Source organism: Anolis carolinensis, chromosome 6, assembly GCF_035594765.1.
Source record: "Anolis carolinensis isolate JA03-04 chromosome 6, rAnoCar3.1.pri, whole genome shotgun sequence".
Classification (NCBI taxonomy): domain Eukaryota; kingdom Metazoa; phylum Chordata; class Lepidosauria; order Squamata; family Dactyloidae; genus Anolis; species Anolis carolinensis.
In genome coordinates, this window is record NC_085846.1 from 64,167,382 (window position 1) to 64,185,997 (window position 18,616).

General features: G+C 47.8%; 4 non-coding genes and 1 pseudogene across 4 annotated transcripts; 3 read left to right on the forward strand and 2 right to left on the reverse strand.

Moving 5' to 3' along the window:
- Nucleotides 1–2,993: 2,993 nt before the first annotated feature.
- Nucleotides 2,994–3,112, reverse strand: LOC134292799 (5S ribosomal RNA). Its single transcript, XR_009999943.1, has one exon. It is a non-coding gene; the product is annotated as a 5S ribosomal RNA (ribosomal RNA).
- A 1,101-nt stretch (nt 3,113–4,213) lies between these two features.
- Nucleotides 4,214–4,332, forward strand: LOC134292796 (5S ribosomal RNA). The gene has a single exon (XR_009999940.1). It is a non-coding gene; the product is annotated as a 5S ribosomal RNA (ribosomal RNA).
- Nucleotides 4,333–10,959: 6,627 nt separating this feature from the next.
- LOC134292859 (5S ribosomal RNA) lies at nt 10,960–11,075 on the forward strand (annotated as a pseudogene).
- Nucleotides 11,076–12,026: 951 nt separating this feature from the next.
- On the reverse strand, nt 12,027–12,145 carry LOC134292807 (5S ribosomal RNA). The gene has a single exon (XR_009999950.1). It is a non-coding gene; the product is annotated as a 5S ribosomal RNA (ribosomal RNA).
- A 3,837-nt stretch (nt 12,146–15,982) lies between these two features.
- Nucleotides 15,983–16,101, forward strand: LOC134292824 (5S ribosomal RNA). Its single transcript, XR_009999956.1, has one exon. It is a non-coding gene; the product is annotated as a 5S ribosomal RNA (ribosomal RNA).
- Nucleotides 16,102–18,616: the final 2,515 nt, after the last annotated feature.

Here is an 18,616-nt window from a genome sequence, read left to right on the forward strand (position 1 = left end):
GACTTAAGCCTGCTGTGGTGGAGCAAGGTGAACCAACACTGAGGTGCGACATCAAGAGCCAATGGATACTTGAGACAGATACGTCACTGTGTTGTTTCAGATAGCAAAGCCGACTTCCTGTTTACTTTGTTCTTATAAAGAAGAAAACAAGGTTAATAAAGGGTTAACACCACCCAGGGCTATTGAAAGATATCTCAACACAATACATTACACAAGGAAATTTTGCTGATTGCAGTCATCTCTCTGGCGAAAGTCCTCTGTCTCTGGTGTAAAGCAATAGCTCACAAGCTGAAGCCCAAGGGGCTGTCTTAATCTTCTTTCTTTGTGAAACCTAAACTGGTCAAAGGCTTCCATTGTCTCTGGATCGTTAAGGAAGTGATCTGTGAACACTTAGAAACAAATGAGGTCATCGCTAATAGTCAACACGGATTTACCAAAAACAAGTCATACCAGACTAATCTGATCTCTTTTTTCGATAGAGTTACAGGGAACGCCGTGGATGTAGCGTACCTGGATTTCGTTAAGGACTTCAACAAAGTCCCCCACGACCTCCTGACAAACAAACTAGTAAAATGTGGGCTAGACAAAATTACAGTTAGGTAGATCTGTAATTGGCTAAGCCAACGAACCCAAAGGGTGCTCACCAATGCGTCTTCTTCATCCACGAGTGGAGTGCCGCAGGGTTCCGTCCTGGACCTGGTTCTGTTCAACATCTTTATTAACGACTTAGATGAAGGGTTAGAAGGCACAATCAACAAAGTTTGCAGACGACACCAAACTGGGATGGATAGCTAGCTAACACTCCAGAACACAGAAGCAGAATTCAAAACGATCTTAACAAACTAGAGATATGGGCTGAAACTAACAAAATGAAGTTCAGCAGGGAAAAATGCAAGATATTCCACAGGCAGAAAAAATGAAATGAAAAGATACAGAATGGGGGATGCCTGGCTTGATAGCAGTACATGTGAAAAAGACCTTGGAGTTCTTGTGGACAACAAGTTAGACATGAGTCAACAATGTCATGCAGCAACTAAAAAAGCCAACGGGATTTTGGCCTGCATCAATAGTATAGTGTCTAGATCCAGGGAAGTCATGCTACCCTTCTATTCTGCATTGGTCAGACCACACCTGGAATACTGTGTCCAATTCTGGGCACCGCAGTTGAAGGGAGATGTTGACAAGCTGGAATGTGTCCAGAGGAAGGCAACTAAAATGATCAAGGGTCTGAAAAGAACAAACCCTATTAGGAGCGGCTTAAAGAGCTGAGCATGTTTAGCCTGCAGAAGAGAAGGCTGAAAGGAGACATGATAGCCATGTACAAATATGTGAGGGGAAGTCATAGGGAGGAGGGAGCAAGCTTGTTTTCTGCTGCCCTGGAAACTAGGATGTGGAACAATGGCTTTCAACAGGAAAGGAGATTCCACCTGAACATCAGGAAGAACTTCCTAACTGTGAGAGCTGTTTGGCAGTGGAACTCTCTGCCCCGGACTGTGGTGGAGGCGCCTTCTTTGGAGGCTTTTAAGCAGAGGCTGGATGGCCATCTGTCGGGGGTGCTTTGAATGCGATTTCCTGCTTCTTGGCAGGGGGTTGGACTGGATGGCCCATGAGGTCTCTTCCAACTCTATTATTCTAGGATTCTATGATTCTGGGACTGGTGGTATAACAATGCTGCTAAATGCAGTGTTTAGTGCTAAGGATGCCTGTTTTGGATTGCTAGGCCTAGGATTTCTAGACAGAAACCAGGCCTGTAGTCTCTAGAGCTTTACTGCAGAAAAAGAGTCTAGTCAGAGAGTTCTGAGCAGGCAAATGGACTAAACCAAGTAAGGCTGGCCTCTAGAGGGTTTTTTATGCTCCACCCAAAAAATAATACAAATGGAGGTATCTACACTATTGGGAAAACTTAAACAGAGGGAACTAAAGCAAAGGAGAGGAAAAGGCAGTACTCTTTGAATTGTTTTGCTAAGCTGAAGGGATGATGACAAAAGCTTTCTTAGGATGTGTATAATTACTGCAAATTCAGCATTCAGAACAGATAAAAGAAGATGTCCAGGTTGGGAAGAAGTCTCACTGTTGTATAGAGGATTCTCTTTTAGTTCTTCAAGTATTCTCACCACCACACTGTAAAGTTCAACAAAATGTAAAACTGCATCATGTCACTCAACCCAATGGGTTTCACAAAGAGGCAACTGGGTGCTTACTCTAGATTCAGGGATACGATCTTTTATATTTTTTTTCAATAGCTCCTGCCTCATGGATGATGCTTTCAAGAAACTGCACACAGATTATATTGTTCCTTGGCAGTTTCTGACAGGGGGGATGCTGCAAGTCTTTGCTAAGGCTAGATTTCATGAGTAAGCACTGCAGTGGATGCAGATTGCCATTGGATACTTCTGCAATATAATTGCCTGTGCTCCACTAATACAACCACTCATAGTAGTGAAAAAAACATTGAAGAGCTGTGATGTTAAAAGAGAGCTACAGCCTAGAAGAGATGGTAATCCCAGAAAGTCTCCCACCCAAATACTAACCAGACCCAACCCCTCTTAGCAACCAAGACCAAAGGAACCCAGATGTTCAATGGGACAAAAAGGCCCACAGCATCCATCCAAACACTAACCAGGAACAGCCCTTCTTAGCAACTCAAGTCAGACAAGATGGAGTGCATGAATACAAGGAAAAAGAGAGATAAAAACAAAGGCATCCTGGCAAACTAGCTGAAAGAATGACGAAATGACATCAGTAGGTGAACTCACAGAAAGCTGTGCTTTTGTACATATTGCACCAATATTTTATTATTGTTGCTTTGTGACGCGTTGGTGACTGATATTTGTCAAAGGATGAACGCTGAATCTTCTGAATTTTTAATTTTTGGATACCCTGAGAGAGATGGACGAAACATCCTAATGAGTTAGATGTTCTCGTTGGAAATAAAATGTGACTCCTTTTGGACTAGTAGACGTAAAAAGAGGAAAAGAGGTGCAAAAAAAAAAAGCCTACAGCACCCGGTATTCCCAGGCGGTCTCCCATCCAAGTACTAACCAGGCCCGACCCTGCTTAGCTTCCGAGATCAGACGAGATCGGGCGTGTTCAGGGTGGTATGGCCGTAGGAAGAGAGCAATCTACTTTTCCTTCTCTTCAATCCCAGGCAGCCCCGTCAGTCCCACGCACAACGTCACCACCTGGTGGCCATTCCAATTAATGTTCCGCAGCCCAGGAACATGCGGCGGAGTGGGAAGCTTGTACCCCACCGCACAGGAGGGACCGGAATGCCCCGTGCCAGACAGGCGCTGTGGACACGCAACGACCCCCATCCTCACACACTTATATGAAAGAGAGATTTACTGAGAACAGAGGAATCCAAATACAGGTTGAATACAGGACCCACCGTGGTCTGGATTTGGGATTTTTAAGTTTTCGTATATGGACACAATGAGATCCAAATCTAAACACAACGTTGGTCTATTTTCCGTATACACCTTATACACCGATCTGGAAGGTGATTTGATAGGCAACGTTTGAAATAATTTGGAGCAGGAAACTTTGGAGCCAGCGGTTGGAGTCTCGTGGCTTCAATCTTTTCTTATGTTCCGAGTTTGGCTCTTTGTTTGCAAGCTATCTCCATGGGTTCGGGACTGAATTCAGAGCGAGTACCCCATAAGGCCACGTAGAAGAGGCAGGGCAGGCATCCCGGCACTAAAGGGGGCGGAGGGGCCTTGCGGGACTGCCTAGGGAAGGAGAGGGGAAACCTCGGCCCCCACGGCCACACCAGCCTGGCCCCCGCTCTGGTCCGATCTCCCAAGCAAGCCTCTGGGAGGAGAGAAGGAAGGGTTGGAGGCTTCTAAGCCAAGCAGGATGTCCAGCCGGGGCTCCCCTGTTCTTCCGCGCATGCGCAAGCAGACGGGGAGAGGTGGAGTTTCAATGGGCAGCAGTAGCTGAGGGCTGAGTCTGAAAGGCCCGGTTGTTGGGAAAGAGTGGGAGGCGGGAACGGGTGGCAGGGCGAAAGGGGGTTTGGAGCCAGAGAGGTCGAGCGGCCTGTTGGGCTGTGTCTCCTGCGGATGGAGTCTCCCCTCCCTCCCTCGCTCCCTCCCTTGCTTTGTGTGTGAGAGCGTGGAGGCGGGTCTTGGTGTTAGCGGCCACTAGGTGGCGCTGCTGTGCACGGGAATGTGGGAGCAGGCTGGGCTCGAAGAGGGGAAAGGGAAGCCAAACGTCTGCCTACGGCCATACCACCCTGAACACGCCCGATCTCGTCTGATCTCGGAAGCTAAGCAGGGTCGGGCCTGGTTAGTACTTGGATGGGAGACCGCCTGGGAATACCGGGTGCTGTAGGCTTTTTGTTGTTGTTGTTGCCGCTTTTCCTTTCTTTATGTCACAGAAGCAGTGGGACATCTCCTTGTATGTCTCTTTTGACACAACAGCAAATCTCTTCATCAGAGAGGCTCCAGTCACCCGCATCCTCTCAGACTTCGCTAAAGGGGAGCTTTACTGAGAACGTTGGGATCCAAAAACAGGTTAAATATCCCATGCCTAAGAGCTTTCAAAAGTATTTGGGATCAAAAGTATTTTGGAAGCGGGGTTTGTTTAGGTGTTTTTTGGAGTGCGAACTAACATGAATATGGACATAACGCGACAACTTGAAGGTGGGACCAGAGTCTAAACATAAAATTAATGTAAACTGTGATGCTCAGTTAACCAGTACCTATGGGGACTGATAGATAAAGGTAAGTGTCGCTTCTGACTAGTTGAGAAGTACTGTTAAAAAGAGGCATAGCTGTTGCCTAAACTCATACTATATCATAAACTCTGTATTGGCTTGATATTAATATTGAAATACAATGATATAGAGCAAAGAAAGACAATCTTAATGTATCCCAGTTTTACTGTTTTATAAAAAAAGTTTTACTGTATTATAATGTCAGAACCCTGCTACTAGAGCCTGGATGTGGCTCTGAGTTTCAGGGTCACTAACATTGATAAGACACCTGCGGCTCAGGACTCGGAGAAGAAACGGCTGCTGGACTTGGCGGGGAATTTGCGCGGGGTTTTGCTGAGCGGGAAGAGACTTTTCAAATGAGGGGGAGGGTATATAAAGGATGGTTGGCCGGAGCCTCCCATTCTTGGCTTTTTTGATGTTCATGTTTCCTACAGTAAAAGTTTCTGGTGATATCACAGAGAGTCTCGTGTGTTCATTCAGGAGCGGCTGTGGTGAGCTGACACTAAGCCAAGAATACGGACACCATCCCGCTGTAGCGGTGAGGTGTAACATGCAAGTGGAGGATGAAGAGCTCTTGGGCGCAGGAGGAGGAAGGTCGGAAAGGGCCACTCCCGAGCCGGACGCTGAGTTCCACCAGCTGGCGGCCCTGGCGTCATCCACCGCTTATGCCCAGCCAAATGGGGTAACCCAGAGGCGTGGAGTGGTGCGGGGAGACAGCACCGGAGGAGAGGAAGGTTCACCTTCCCCAGGCCCACAAAGGATGGTGTTTCTGGAGGAGAGGATGTCGGCGATGGAGACCACCCTGGCAGTGATGTCGAGGGCGATGGAGCGCCTGGCGTTTTTGGCGGAGCCAGAGAGAGGAAGGGAACTTCGGGCTGGCTCAATGTGGGACGTGAGCGTGGGAAGCAGCCAGGGCTTTGCAGACCTCCCAGCACCGAAGGGAAGGGAAATGCGAAAGGAGCCCGGCGCCCGGCCCAAGACCCAAACAAGCCTGACGCGGGTGGAGGAGAGTGACGACGAAGGGGAAAAACCTCCGAGAATCCCAGCTACGCTCCCAGCTGAGACCCTGGTGCCCCTGGCGAATGCCGGGCGTGGCACAGGGCCAAGAGAAGCAGCAGCGGGGCCCACTGGTCCGCAAGGGGGCTTGCGACGGGCGGAGAATTGGGGATTGCCACCACAGGGACCCCTACCGAGACGAGAGGAACTAAGGATCGAGTTTGGGGGAGAGTCCTCTGAACTGGATTTTTTCCTGACCACGGTGAGGGGCTATATGGAGGACAATGCTCACACTTTTAGAACGGAATCCAGCCGGATACGGGCCATTGGTGCAGTGTTGAAGAGGGGAGCGGCCAGCTGGTACGTTCAGCTGCACGCGCGGCACGACCCATGTCTGGGGTCACTCCGACGCTTTATGGGGGCCCTGGAGACCCGTTTCCGAGATCCACTGGAGCAGATCCGGGCGAGGGAGAAGTTGAAGACCGTCTCCCAGGGGCAGAGGTCGGTATCTGAGTATGCGGAGGAGTTCCAATGCCTCGCCGAAAAGGTGCCGGAATGGTCTGCAGTAACAAAGATAGAACTCTTCAAAGAGGGTCTCAGGCGGGAGATCCTCTCCTGGGCGGTGCATCGTGATGAGCCTGACACACTGCGCGGATGGATTCAGCTGGCGGGGCGCGTCGAGACATCGCTGGCCCAGGCGAGGAGGCACCGAGGAGGGCTACAGCAGCGGCCGCAGATGAAAGAGGGGAGCCGGAAGGAGGGATCAACCCCAGCCGGGAGGAGAACGGAGCCGACAGGGAACGTGAGCGCCAGCAGGAGTGGCTGCTTCGTGTGCGGCCGGTTGGGCCACAGGGCTGCCGAGTGCTGGCAGAGAAAAGGGGAAGGCGGAGGCCAGCCCAAACCAAGAGCCGTGGCAGGAAAACGCGCCGAGGAAGAACCACCGATGAGGCACCACTCGGGGGGGTTGGTAAGTCAGGACAAAGCTATGATAGTGGTCCCCATTCAGCTTGAAAATGGCAGCAAACAAGCAACCTGCAAAGCATTTGTGGATTGTGGATGTTCCAGGAACATCATCTCCCCTGAATTAGCCGAGGGATTGGGATGCGAAAGAACGAACCTAGAATCCCCAATAGCTTTTTCGCAGTTGGACGGATCCACAGCATCGGGATCGTTAGCTAAGTACAGTGCCGAAGATGTAAAGTGTAAGATAGGGAGTTGGGAAGGAAAGGTGTCATTTGTGATATCACAAATAGCCAGCTATAATGTTATACTAGGCATGCCGTGGCTGGGGCAGGCCAACCCGCAAATCAACTGGGAGGATAAGAGCATGATCTTCAGGATGAATTTGGAAGAAGGGAGCCAGGAAGTTGAGAGGGAGCCAGGGAAAAGGGGGGAGGAAGACTCTATCAGAATAGCAGAACTGGCAGATAAATTACCCCCAGAGTATCGGGATTTTGTGGACGTGTTTGATGAGAAGGAAGCAGACAATTTCCCACCGAAGCGGAGAGTTGAAGTGAAAATAGAGCTAGTCCCAGGAGCAGAGCTTCCCAAGGCAAAAATATACCCGATGTCAGCTAGGGAAAAGGAGGAACTGAGAAAATACATTGATAAAAACCTAGCGAGGGGTTTCATAGAGCCTTCAAATTCCCCTCTAGGGGCGCCTGTGTTGTTCAGGCGGAAAAAGGACCAAACGCTGAGGCTCTGCATTGACTACAGGGGCCTAAATGCAATCAGTACTGTAAATAAATACCCCCTACCCTTAGTGAAGGACTTGATCGCCCAGTTATCGGAAGGACAGATATTCACTAAATTGGACTTAATTGAGGCCTACCATAAATTGCAGATCAAACCAGAGGACAGGTGGAAGACGGCCTTCTCCTGCGCATTCGGATTATTCAATTATCGTGTGCTCCCCTTCGGTTTGTGCGGGGGAGGGGCCGCGTTCATGCAATTAATCAACGAAGTATTGCATCCATTGTTGTACAAGGGAGTCTTTATTTTTTTAGATGACATATTGATAATGTCTCGAACTAAGGAGCAACACGTAGAACTAGTCAGGGAAGTCCTACAAAAGTTGAGGGAAGCGAAACTGTATGCGAAGCTTGCCAAGTGCGAGTTCAATAAAGACCAGATAGACTTTCTGGGGTATAGGATTTCCTCCCAGGGAGTGGCGATGGACCCTGCGAAGGTGGAAGACGTGAGGGGGTGGGAAGCCCCCAAAACACGGAAGCAGCTGCAATCCTTCCTAGGGTTCGCAAACTTCTATAGAACATTTATCAAGGACTTTGCGCGCCTCACTTTGCCATTAACGGATTTGTTAAAAACTAAAGGCAGGGGAGAAACAGCCAAAGTGAAGGCCCCAGGGGCCAAACTGACATGGACAATAGAATGCCAGGAAGCTTTCGAAGCCCTTAAAAAGCGTTTTACTGAGGAACCTGTCCTACAGCACCCTGATATGTCTAAGGCCTTTGTATTACATTGCGATGCGTCAGACCGGGCATATGGGGCAGTTCTGCTGCAGAAAGACGAGGGGGGGAACCTGAAGCCATGTGGCTATCTGTCAAAAAAGTTTAGCGATACAGAAAAAAACTGGCCGATTTGGGAGAGAGAAGCCTTAGCGATTCTAAAAGCACTAGAGTGCTGGAGACACTTTCTGGAAGGAAGTGGAACACCGTTTGAGGTGTGGACTGATCATAGAAATTTACAGTATCTAAGATCCCCTCGTAAACTATCAGCGAAGCAAATTAGATGGGCCCAATATTTCAGCTGTTTTGATTTCAGACTCAGATTCTTCCAGGGGAAACATAACATACTCGCTGACGCTCTCTCTCGGATGCCTCAGCACGGGGGAGGAATTCAGGAATCTGAAGGGAGCCTGTTCCTAGATAAGCAGTGGGGCCTGGCAGTACTAACTCGAGCACAAGCGGCCAAAGAAAACAAACGTACTGCCATTTCCACGGGGGGAGGAGAAATATGGGAGGAAGAGTTGAAGCGAGCGTATGGAATGGACAAATGGTTACAAACTAACAAAGAAAAGGGAGAATTGTGTGGGGATTTGGTGTTTGTAAATAAGAAATTGTATATTCCTGAATGTTTAAGACGAGAAATGTTAAGGAAGTGCCACGATAACAAGGGTGCGGGTCATCTAGGCCCCACCAGGACTATTAAACTGTTGGCCAAACAATGCTGGTGGCCCGGAATGAGGAAAGACGCCAGGGGGTACGTCACGCAGTGTGAATTATGTGCAGAGGGAAAAACACCACCGGGGAAGCCCCAGGGGCTATTGCAGAAGGTGGTGGAGCCCATGAGGCCATGGGAATGCGTGGCCATGGATTTTGTAGGCGAACTACCCCCCAGCAGAGGCCACAGATACATTTGGACAATATTGGACCTATTCTCAAAACAGGCACACTTTGTGGCCCTGCCAAAACTCCCCTCAGCTGAAAAACTTGCTGATTTGTATGTGAAGCATGTATATCGCCTACATGGGTGTCCCGACAAAATAATTAGCGACCGGGGAGTCCAATTTACTGCAAAATTTTGGGGAAAATTCTTACAGCTGTTAGGAGCAGAAAGGAACCTGAGCTCGGCTTTTCATCCCGCAACCAACGGGGGAGTCGAACGCACCCAACAAACACTGTGCCAATTCTTGAGGATGTACACCAATTATAGACAGGATGATTGGGCGGACCTTCTACCGTTTGCTGAGATGGCTTTTAACGGGGCCGTACATTCGGCCACAGGTCGTGCCCCATTCGAAATAGTATACGGACAGGAGGTGGCACCTTTCCCCAGGCTACCCGAGTGGAAGGAAGGAGAGGGCCAGACCGACAAGGAATGGCCGGCCAAAATTAAGCAAGGGTGGCAGACCGTGGTGGAGTCATTGCGGGAAACACAAAAGAAGTACAAGCTCTTTGCAGATCGTAGGCGCCGAGAGGGGGACAAATTGGGCGAAGGGGATCTGGTTTGGCTGAGCACAAAAAACCTGAAATTGGGATTCCCATCTAAAAAATTGGCTCCACGCTATATAGGGCCGTTCAGGGTAGCAAAAAGAATAAACGAAGTGACCTATGAGCTGAGGCTACCCAAGGACCTAGGAAAGGTACACCCGGTATTCCATTGCAGCCTGTTAAAAAAGTATAAAGGAACTCTGGACAGCGGAGAACAATAGTTGTGTGTAATCTTTTCCTTCCAGGACGAAGGGGAGGAGGACGCCATGTCAGAACCCTGCTACTAGAGCCTGGATGTGGCTCTGAGTTTCAGGGTCACTGACATTGATAAGACACCTGCGGCTCAGGACTCGGAGAAGAAACGGCTGCTGGACTTGGCGGGGAATTTGCGCGGGGTTTTGCTGAGCGGGAAGAGACTTTTCAAATGAGGGGGAGGGTATATAAAGGATGGTTGGCCGGAGCCTCCCATTCTTGGCTTTTTTGATGTTCATGTTTCCTACAGTAAAAGTTTCTGGTGATATCACAGAGAGTCTCGTGTGTTCATTCAGGAGCGGCTGTGGTGAGCTGACATTATAAACATGATTTTATTAAAAATGATTTATAATAATAACTATTTTATTTCTTATCCACCTCTCCTGGTGGCTTGATGCGGGTCACAGCACCGTGAAACACACAAACATTGAGCTAAAGAGAGGAACCCATGGCCCCTATGGGCCTACCACCCAGGGAACACAGAGTCTAGTCGGATCAGAAAAGTGCCTTGGAGAAGGGGGGAATGTCCATGGAGCCCAGTGAGCCTGTGATTCTCTAGAGCAGTGAGTCCAGCGGCTGCCAAAAAACCAGTTTGACTGAGCTCCATCTTGTCTAAGCAGGGCTGCTCTGGGTTAGTGTTTGGATGGGAGACCGCCTGGGACTACTGGGTACTATGGGCTTTTTCCCACAGGGCAAAGACTTTCCCACACTGAAGCTTAAAAAGTTGGCAAAGAGAATGATGTCTCTCCTTTGACATCCTGTGGCTGCCTCCTGCAGAATTCTGGGCTGCGTAGTTTAGGAAGAGGCCTTAGAAATGCTCAGCCAGATTGGTCCTAGGCCTCACTGAACTACAAGCCCCATAATCCTGCCTGATGGACTATGTCCTCTGAATTGGGCAGGCATCCTGGCAGAGACAGAGGCGGAAGGGCCTTGCAGGGCTCCTTTGAGCTCAATGGCACCTGTGGCCAAAGCAATCTGCACAAGGCTGCTCTAGTCTGATCTCAAAAGTATCTTGGCAGCATGACGCCATTTTTTTCAATTGATCTCTCCTTTGGTCCCACCCTGAACATGCCTGATCTTGTCTGATCTCGGAAGCTAAGCAGGGTCGGGCCTGGTTAGTACTTGGATGGGAGACCACTTGGGAATACCGGGTGCTGTAGGCATTTTATTTGATCCCCTTTTCTTGCTTTGTACATCTAAAAGGAATCACATTTTATTTTTTAAAAATCCTACTGAAGGGTATTAGTGAAGGGGATTGATGGAAGTTCTTACGTGTGCCCGCGATCCAGAGTCTCCCACAGAACAATAACGTACCACTCAGGCTTGCAGAACAAATACATAGGAACTTTACTAATTTCAAGAGATAAAAAAAACCCACTAGTATTCACAATGATCCCTCTGATTGCTTACAGAAGTCTACAATCATAAACAGTCATAGAAGAATACAGTCCTGATTCTTCACCTTCTTTTATCAGCAGCAAACAGGCCTCAAAAATAGCAGGGCCTCTCTGAGTACACCGCTCTCTTCTCTAGCAGAACTCAGTTAACACCAAGAGAGAAATCAAAACTGGTTTTGCAGCAGCAGAACGGAAACAGTATCAAATCAATCCCCAGGTCTTTGCAGGGTCCGCCAATCGGCTTCATGCACTTCATTTTCCAGTTAACATACACACCGCACAGTGCCTTTGCAAACCATGACAAAGGGGCTACCCCATTGCCATTTGTCAAAAACATTAAACTCTCAGCAGGTTCATGCCACCTTAGACCATGCAAATTCCCTTTGCCTTTGGCAAAACAGAAGAGAAACCGGTGACCCATTAGAATGCATTGACTGGGGTGATTTGGAGTGATTTGATTCCAGGCGCCAAATGTCTGGACCCAAAGGAGAAGCGCTGTTCTGTTACAGAGCAATTCCAGCCATATTGATAGACTATGGGAGTCTATGGGAGTGTGCCGCAAAGCAGGCAGTGTAGGCTTACCGCCTTGAGGGCCCATGAAAGGAGAGAACAAAGCATCCTTATCATTTATTTTTGTTTTGTTTTGTCGTGTTTTAAATAAAAATTGAAAGGTTTCTATAATGCAGATGTAAATAATGAAAATTAGCTTTTAAAAAAAGCCTACAGCACCCAGTATTCCCAGGCGGTCTCCCATCCAAGTACTAACCAGGCCCGACCCTGCTTAGCTTCCGAGATCAGACGAGATCGGGCGTGTTCAGGGTGGTGTGGCCGTAGGCAGACGCCAGTCTTCCTTTTCCCCTCTTCAATGCAATGCAGCTCTGTCAGCCTGATGCATAATAGTGCCACCTAGTGGCCATTTGGGAATCAGTTCGGCTTCATCCCCAGGCCACAAAGGAGTAGCCCCATCAGAGACAATGAGAAAGGCCCCCCCCAAATACGAGCCCTGGATACCACGAGGCAGCTCAAATCTGTCTCCAAAGCTCCTTTCTGTTTATCGAACTCTCCCACCTCTCCGCCCTTTCCATAACCCAGGACTTTGAGACTCAGCACTCAGCTATAGTTTTGCATTGAAGCTGTGTTTCTGAGTGCGCATGCGCGGAAGTGAAAGGCATCCCAGGAAGGACAAAAAGCACAGGAAGGACCCCAAAGGCTTGCAATGCATATCATGGCTTGATTTAGGATCAAAGAATTCCATGGCTCGCTGTACTGCCACTTTTCTTCCAAGATGCTTTTGAGATCAGACTAGACTAAATCTCAGGATTCCATAGCAGTGGGGCACAGCAATTAAAGTGGTGCCAGGCTGGATTTAATCCTACAATTGAGATGCACCCCGGGTCACTCTCTGGATGGATCTACACTGTCCTTTATCCCAGGATCTGATCCCAGATTATCTGTAGACTCATATAATCCAGTTCAAATCAGATAATCTGCTATCAGGTCCTGGGATAAAGGACAGCATAGATCCAGTCTCAGTGACCATCCCGGGATGTTGAAAACAACAACCTTCTTCAAGCTTCTCTAGAAATGTTGATCTTTGATCCAGTTGCTTATGTATGCATGTTCTGGCAGCTTCTTTTACTCTATGGTTCCTGAGAAGTTGCAGATGGGACTGCAGACCACTTGCTCTTTCTTCTCTCCTCTTTTTCACTGTGACCTGTTGATAGCTATTTTTGTTACAAGGGAGAGGCCCTGGCTGGCTGGCACAGGGAACCATCTCAAACGTATCTGAAACTGGACTGGTAAGTTTTGTACCTGTGTATGCTGAACACATGAAAGTTGTGAGTAAACCAAATGTTATTTCTATCAGTCTGTTTCGTTTTTGTCTCCTGAGTGCATTATATAAAACAAGGTGTTTTATGGTAGAGGATATACACACACACACATATATATACACACACACATATACATACATACATACATACATACATACACAGGGCACGACAAACACTTCTAAAGCTCTGCTGTTTTATACACTGGCAAAATCTCTGTTTTCCTAACAGTGATAACAGGTTATTCGGTCTAACAACTAAAACTGTTCCCTTGCATAATTATATCTGGTTGTATACCACAAGAGAAGATTCTATTCTCAAGGGTTTTTGGCTCTTCTCTGACAGGTCATGCTTTTCTAAAAAGTTGTGAGTTCTAAAATGGTGTTATGAATGCCATTTTCCAAAACAGTATGAGCTCTATCCTTCCTGTAATGGCCCCTTGATCCAAGTCTTGCATCTCGTCTGCAGTTGTTCTGCAATCACCTATGCCAATGCTTCTTAAAACTAAAGGCCCTGACAAACCCTGAGCTCAATGGCGCAGATCTACCCTATGAGACTTGCCTGGGAACTTTATATTTCACACTGGAGGTCTGAGAGCTCTGCCACAGTACATAGTGTGCTATGTCACAAAATTTAAAAAAATCATTTTGTTCCTGGTTTGAAAGTGTTTAATAGTGCAGTCCTTACTTTGAAAGTACAGTAGAGTCTCACTTATCCACCATAATAAGGATAATAAGGAGGAATTAAGGAACAGCCTATTAAACATCAAATTACATTATGATTTTACAAATTAAGCACCAAAACATCATGTTTTACAACAAATTTGACAGAAAAAGCAGTTTAATACACAGCAATGTTATGTATTATGTTACTGTATTTACGAATTTAGCACCAAAACATCACAATGTAATGAAAAGATTTACTACAAAAACATTGACTACTAAAAGGCAGACTGCATTGGATAATCCAGAATGTTGGATAAGCGAACTCTACTGTAGTTGTTCTACTTCAGAAACTTCCTTTTTGCGGCTGGCACAAACTATGTTGAATTGGTTGAGATTCCAACGAGATATCCATTGAAAAACTATTACAAAATGTCCCGTGAAAGCAAAGTTTTTGTAATTTAATAAACCTTTTCCATGTTTTTACGATAGAACCAATTAAGAAATGACATTTATAACCCAGGAATAAAAAATGGTGTTATATTGTGACTCAGATTTCTCTGCCAGAGCAGCAGTATATGGAATTAGGGGATCTGTAGTTTAAGGGGGGATGTTTGGAATTCTCAGCCTCGCTAAACTACAAGCTCTAGCATTCCATGAAGTGTGTTGTTGAAGACTTTCGTGGCCGGAATCACTGGATTGCTGTGAGTTTTTTGGGCTGTATGGACATATTCTAGAAGCATTCTCTCCTGACATATAATCCACATCTATGGCAGGCATCCTAAGAGATTGTAAGGTCTGTTAGAAATTAGGCAAGTGAGGTTTATATATCTGGAATGTCCAGGGTGGGGGAAAGAACGCTTGTCTGCTTGAGGCAGGTGTGACTGTTGCAACTGGCCACCTTAATTAGCTTTGATTGGCCTTGTGGCTTCACAGTCTGGCTGCTTCCTGCCCGGGGGAATCTTTTGTTGGGAGGTCTTAGGTGACCCTGATGGTTTCTTGTCTGGAATTCCTCTGTTTTCTGAGTGTTGTCCTGATTTTAGAAGGTTTTTTTTAAATACTGGTAGCCAGATTTTGTTCATTCTCATGGTTTCCTTCTTTTTGTTGAAATTGTCCACATTTTTGTGGATTTCAGTGGCTTCTCTGTGTAGTCTGACATGATGGTTGTGAGAGTGGTCCAGCATTTCTGTGTTCTCAAATAATGTGCTGTGTCAAGGTTGGTTCATCGAGGGCTGACTTCTCCTGTTGGTTTAGTCTGCACTGCCTTTCATGTTCCTTGATTTGTGTTTGGCCATCGCTGCGTTTGGTGGTCCTTATGTAGACTTGTCCACAGCTGCATGGTATACAGTAGACTCCTGAAGAGGTCAGAGTAGGTAGAGAGAATAATGCCTCCCCTTTGCAATTCTGTTTCTGCCTCCTGCAGAATTCTGGGGCTTGTAGTTCAAGGAGAGACCTTTAAAATGCTCAGTCCAAGAGGTCCTGGGCAGTGGTTCTCAACCTGGGGTCCCCAGATGTTTTTGACCTACAACTCCCAGAAATCCTAACAGCTGGTAAACTGGCTGGGATTTTAGCCAAAAACATCTGGGGACCCCAGGTTGAGAACCAATGGTCCTGGGCCTCACTACAATCCCCGCAAGCCTGCCTTGTGGACTGTGTCCTCTGAATTGGGCAGGCATCTTGGCAATGACAGAGGCAGAAGGGCCTTGCAGGGCTCCTTTGAGCTCAATGGCACCTGTGGCCAAAGCACTCTGCACAAGGCTGCTCTAGTTGGATCTCAAAAGCATCTTGGCAGAAGCGTGCAGGACCTTGAGCATGCTATTTTTTTTCCAGTTGGTCTATCCTTTGGTCCCTTCCTGAGGTGTTTCTCCTTTCCAGGATCCCGCCCTTTTCCACGCATGCGTACACCCCGTGGAAAAGGCAGAGCTTGAATGCAAAGGAGTAGCTGAGTGCTGAGTTTGAAAGGCCTGAGTGATAGAAAGAGCAGGAAGATAGGTAGGTAGGAGGGGCTAAACCTGATAGACAGAAGTGGTGTTTGGCGACAGATAGGTTGAGATGGCTGTAGGCTTGCAGGTCTGGTTGTTGCGGCGGGCGGGCCTAGGTGGCAGCAACCAACAGGAAATGTCATATATCAGATGGGCAGAGTTGCATGAGATTGAAGAGGGGAAAAAGAAAACTAGTGCCTGCCTACGGCCATACCACCCTGAACACGCCCGATCTCGTCTGATCTCGGAAGCTAAGCAGGGTCGGGCCTGGTTAGTACTTGGATGGGAGACCGCCTGGGAATACCGGGTGCTGTAGGCTTTTTTAAAACCTATTTTTCATTTTTTTACATCTGCATTATAGCAACCTGTCCCAGAAGACTCATGTTTTATTTAAAGCAAAACAAAAGAGCAATCCAACTCATGCCAATATCACGTTCTCATTTCTGCAGCTGTTACAAGATTAAAACTTTCTGAGGGTTCATACCAGCTCAGGGCAGGCAAAATGATCTTGGCTTTGGTGAAATTTAAAATAAATGTCTGAGGAATGAGGCCACATTGACGAGGGTAGTTTGGAGGGATTTGACTCCAAAACCAAAGTGCCTGGACTCAAGGGAGCGGTGCCCCAAGGGTCTCCTGCTGTGCTGCTTTGCCTTCCTGGGGCCCCTTCCTCTGCCCAAGCCATCCACTGAAATGACAAGCAGCTGCCCCTCCCAGATTGAAAGCCCATCAGACATGAACATGGCGGTGTTTGTCACTCGGTGCCTGAAGTGATGCCAAAGAGATGGACCTTCACAAAATACAACTCCCATGATTCCATAACCCTGGTCCATGGCAGTAAAAGTAGGATCAATCTCCATTAATTCAACAGTCCCCCTCGGTGGATTGTCACCTTGCCGTGGTGAGGGGGCTTGCGTGTTCCGATGAACCTGTGGGCACAACCACTGGAGTGATGCACTCCCAGGAGTGGCCGCAGGGGAGGTTCCAGACCAAGAACAATCCGAAGACCCAAAGACCTCAACGGCGGAGCAGGCGGAGGATAACATGGTACATGTTACAACGGCTGTGAAGGCGGAAGAAGGCTGCAACAGACTGAGAAGCCACTCTCGTTGTGTTAACCACACCACTGCTGGAACCTCACTCTGTGAAGACTGTGTGTTGACCGGCCGTGCACCGAGCTCCACACAGTAAAAAAAATTACGCACAGGCGTCTTCCAACAAAAAATTTAAAAAACCTACAAAAGTCCCATGGCTATCAGCGAGTGGCGATGGGGGCAGGACTGTGAAATCTGGAAGCCCCTAGTCACAGACTGGCACATGGGCGGTGGATATGGACTCAGTCGTTCTACCTCAAGGACCGAGGCAGTTGAGTAGTCCGGCAGCCGTATCCATGACTGAGCAGCCCTTTTTAGGATCCGCTCTGCTCACCCCACATGGGGAAGGGGCTAGAAAAGGTGCCCTAAACATAGTCTGCCTCTCCTACCCTGACTGGACTGGGGGGTCACCACTCTGCGGCCAAAAAAGAGTAATGAACTTTGGAACATGGAACGTACGGACACTGTTAGATAACACTGACAGCGAACGCCCCGAACGCAGGACTGCTATCATAGCAAGGGAGCTGGGACGCTTTAAGATCGACATAGCAGCCCTTCAGGAGACCAGGAGAGGGTCAGCTGACAGAAGAAAAGGGAGGCTACACCTTCTTCTGGAAGGGACTGCCTGAAGAAGAGCGAAGAATACACGGAGTTGGCTTTGCTATCAGAAATGACCTGGTGAAGCACCTGACTGAAGCACCCACTGGCATCAATGAACGACTCTCAACCCTCCGAATTAACCTTGCCAAAAACTAACAGGCAACCATCATATGCGCCTATGCACCAACTCTAGATGCTGACGAAGACATCAAGGAAAAATTTTATTGTCAGCTGGACACCATCCTATCGGAGATACCTAAGAAGGACAAAATCATCCTCCTGGGGGACTTTAATGCCAGAGTCGGAAGGGACTCCGACCTGTGGCCAGGGATCATAGGAAAAGACGGAGAGCACAACCTTGTCATCACCAACACTCTCTTCCGCCAGAAAAACAAGCTCAAGACATCATGGAAGCACCCCCGGTCAAAGCATTGGCACCTCTTGGACTATGTAATTACACCTGCCAGAGACCGCCACGATGTGCTTCTCACAAGAGCCATGACAGGTGCTGATGACTGCTGGACGGACCACAGGTTAATCCGATCCACGATGGCTATCATGATCGTCCCCAAACGCAGACTCCACGGAAGAAAAACAAGGCGCAAAATGAACACCCAAGCCCTTCAGGAGCCCACTAAACGAGCCCTTCTCCAAACAACACTCAAAGATCATCTACCCACAGAACACCCCGAAAATGTTGAGGAACATTGGAACAAACTGAAGACCTCCATCATCACAACCTGCGAAGAAAGCATTGGATACCAAACTAAGAAACATCAAGACTGGTTTGATGACATCGACAAAGAGATCCAACAGCTAATTGATAACAAAAGGAAAGCCTTCCAAACATGGCAGAGAGACACCAACTGTGCTGCCAAGAAAAAGATCTATGCCAGTGCAAAAGCTGAGGTCCAAAGAAGGACCAGAGAACTCAAGAACATCTGGTGGACAAAGAAAGCTGAAGAAATCCAACACCTTGCAGATACCCATGATGCTCAGGGATTTTTCAAAGCCACAAAGATCATCTATGGATCAAGAAACCATGGCATACAGCCCCTACGCTCATCAGATGGAACCAAAATTCTGAAGGACAAAACATCAATTGCACTACGTTGGAAAGAGCACTACCAGAACCTGCTGAAT